The sequence below is a fragment of the Octopus bimaculoides genome, chromosome 12 (genome assembly GCF_001194135.2).
Source record: "Octopus bimaculoides isolate UCB-OBI-ISO-001 chromosome 12, ASM119413v2, whole genome shotgun sequence".
Lineage (NCBI taxonomy): Eukaryota > Metazoa > Mollusca > Cephalopoda > Octopoda > Octopodidae > Octopus > Octopus bimaculoides.
The window spans coordinates 54169474-54173444 of record NC_068992.1 but is presented as its reverse complement, the minus strand read 5'-3'; the positions used below and the strand labels follow the sequence as shown (position 1 = coordinate 54173444).

The 3971-nt window shown below is 33.5% G+C and overlaps 1 protein-coding gene across 1 annotated transcript in view; it reads right to left on the bottom strand.

The window, feature by feature from the left end:
• The window catches only part of LOC128249177 (uncharacterized), a 227017-nt gene that overhangs the window by 169219 nt on the left and 53827 nt on the right, over positions 1–3971 (bottom strand). The window lies entirely within an intron of this gene.

Sequence of the window (3971 nt, the reverse complement as noted above, 5' to 3'; positions counted from 1 at the left end):
ATATATATAAATATATACATATATATATATATACATATATATACATGTATGTCTACATATATGAGTGTGACTGTAAATATATGTACATCTATGCATACGTGCATCAGTATACATGCATATATATATACACACACACATACTTAAATTCAGTTATGCAAGTTTAAAAGCATATTGTAATGCACACTTGCATTTACTCATGTACAAATACATTTTACAGACACAGTCATATTGTCTTGGACCACTCCTATACAGAACACATTGAATAGTTGTAAATAAGTATGTATATATATCTACATAAATGTATGTATGTGTGTGTGTATGTTTGTGTGCGTGTGTATGCATACATATATCAGTTTATATGTGTTCGACTCCATAATGGAAACATTACTTTCTATTTATCTATGGCAGTATGACAAATTCAGAACTCTTCTACTCTGTGTGTGTATATATATATATATATATATATATATATATATATATATATAAATCTTCATATACTTCAAGTATTTCTTATGCTTCATGATAGAGACTACATTCTTTCTTATTTTGCAGATATTTATATTTAAATACATTAATATTATTAATGTGTCTGATTTCCAAAGTGGACAAATTTGAAGCACCGTTGGTTGGTGCTTCAGTCACTAAAATCCTGTTGACATTCCATAATCAGGGTAGGCAAGCATAATTATGGGTTGAAGATAAAATTCACTGAAAGATAGCACTGAATAGTGGAATATAAAAAATCATCTAAAAACCATCAAACTATGGCAGCAAAAACGATAGTAGTGCTAAACCATCACCTTGTCTACCTTGTGTCAGCCAAAACTGTTCAATGTGAGTTCCATAAAGCTTGATATCATAGGAGAGCTGCCATTGCAAAACCTTCCCTGTTCCCTATCAACACTGCTAAGTTGGAAATAAAAATGGTGCCTAGATTATCAGAATTGGTTAATGGCTCGATGGAACAATGTCATATCTTCTGATGATCCCTCATTCTTCCTTTTTCGAACTTAGGGCATAAGCCTAGAACCAACCCAAGAAGCTTTCAACCCTTACTGTTTGGCTCTACCCTGAAGTATGGAGGTGGTTTTGCAATGATTTGGGCAGTCATATTATGGAATTATCAAGCCCCTTTAATTGTTCTTCATGGTAGAGTTAATGCCAAGGATTATCAGAGTATTTTGGCTGATAATATCTGTCTTGTTACAAACATTGTTTCAAGATGGTAGCACACACGTCCAGGATAATAATGTTTCAGTTCATATGGCTAATGTTATTCAAAATTTATTTAACACAAAACTGAAGTAGACTAATTGCATTGACACCCACAATCACCAAACCTCAATATAATTCAACATCTATAATGCATTTTGGAGCATGTAACCCTTTCTCTCTTTATATATGTATATATGGCATTTCTACAGTCATATTATCTATGGAAGCTCAACCGCACTACAACCTGTTATTTACTTTCTCACCTGTATAACAATACGAAGTAAATCAATCACTCCTGATTTGAAACCCTTATCATGGAGTTTTAATAACAAGGTCCTCCATATGTATTTTGTCCCTCCAGCACTTTCTATGTTTCTGCCAGCCTATGGAAGCCTAACTTCTGTTACTAACACTATTTATTTTAAGAACTATTATGCTTAACATGTTGACGAAGTTAATGATGATGGTGATAATGATGATGGTGATAATGATGATGATGATGATGATAATGTGATTGCTGTTTCATGAGAATGATGTCATTTGAGATGATATTGTCGATAATTATACTGATGATGTTAATGATGATCATTATGATGGTGATGGTGGTCAAAGCGCTGAAGATGATGAAGATGATGACAACGATGACAACAGGGTGGTGATGCTGATAATGTTAATGATGACGATGACAACAGCAACGAGTATGATGATGATGATGATGATAATGACATCATGATGGTGGTGACGGTGAGGATTATGAATCTGATGACAATGATAACGATGATGACGACAATGATGATGATTATGACAACGACAATGATGATGATGATGATGAAGATGATGTGTTGTTGATGGAAGAATTGTTTTTTTATTATATTTATATTTGTAACAACGGCAAAAAACATTTCAACAACAATGAAACAAGAACAGACAACGCAGATCAAAGAAAGCAAAATGAAAAAAAATACAGAACAAAAAAGAAAAAAAGAATAAAAGAGGAGAAAACAACACAAAATGCCTGATAAGATGAACATAAATATATAAAGAAATAGGAGAACTAAATAAAAATCAATAATGTCTTCATAAATCTGCTACACTGGTAGATTTAAGAATATTTTAACATAACATTAACATAATGAGATCTGATTAAGCGTGTATTTTGTATTGGGTATGGCATTAAACTGCATCCGATAATGGGGCCCTGATTCAGGAGTTCCAGGGTTTGAGTAGTGTGGAACCACTTCTTAGCCAAAATTGTTCATATGTCTTTTTCTGATTCAAAGTAATAGGATTTTGTCAGGTCCCAGCTATAGGTTAAACAATACGTAACCACCTGAGCCAAGCAGAGTATATTGAGATCATAAGGTGCAGCATGGTAGATGTTAACTGTTTTGGTGAATGACCTTATTGAATCAATGGTGAATATCATTAAATGCTGAGCAGATGAACAGACAAGAAACTGTCGACAGCCAGGATCAACCAGTTTATTCAGCAAGCAATTGCTCTCATCTGTAATCATGGCATGCACAGATGAATGAATTCAGCTAGTGAAAAACCAACATGACTTAAAAAACCAAGCCAAACATTCAAACCACTTCATCCAGTTTGAAAATCTGACATGGAAGCACAGCTTTGGTCCAGACAAGTTACCTAATCAGATCATGATGAAGGGTATCCTCTACTACAGCCAATCAAGCCTTGAGAGTGTTTTTGGTAGTTGGAAACTGAAAGAAGCTCAGTGTATATGTGGGTGTGTGATTATTTGGATGTGTGAGATGGTGTCTCTTTGTCTTGACATTGCATTATTGTTGTAAACAAGTGTCACTGTCATATATGCAGTGTCGTTTGTTTCCAGTTTTCCATGAAAACATGTCCAGCTATGGAGAAATATTACCTAGCTTGGAAACAAGTGAGGTTTAGTGAACGGATGGGCATATGGCCCTAATTTGCCTCAACACATTTGGTCTGACTCCTGTAAGTATGGAAAAGAAGACGTTAAGATGATGACAATGACAATGAAAACAATGACCAGAATAATTTTTACTTGGCCCTCATTATTAGTGCCTCTACCAAAACCCAAGATTGCAAGAGAACTTGACTTCAATATTGTGCTTTGTTACATTTTCAGAATTTCTGCTACTTGATACAAACACAAGTTGTTTCACAGGAATGGCTGTGTAGTAAGAAGTTTGCTTCCAAACCATATGGTTCCTGGTTCAGTCCCACTGCATGGCACCATGGGAAAATCTCATCTACTATAGCCTCGGACTGACCAAGGCTATGTAAGTTAATTTCTTAGGGTTAATCATAGTCTGCCCGATTTGAGCCTTTTCTATTGCATCTGTTATACTTGTCTAGTGCCTTGGGTTCAACTTCAGCACTTCTATGCTATCTATGTTTTTTGAAAGAAAATTATAATTATATATATATATATATAAATGAAAAAATGTACAAAAAAATGATATAACATATACCGAATGTAAAAATGTACATTCGGTATATGTTACATCGTTTGTTTATACATGTTTTTTCATTCATCAAATAATGGAATGCAACACACACTGAATTTGTATATATGTATATATAGATATATATAATTCTCACTAAATATGATTAGATATAAGAGAAATAAGAGTAACTTAGATGTTCTAATACCCCAGTTATGTTTAATGACAATTATAGTTTTCTTTTTTGGTAACACAGTACACACTGCTGTCCATATTGATTTTATATATATATATATATATATATATATATAT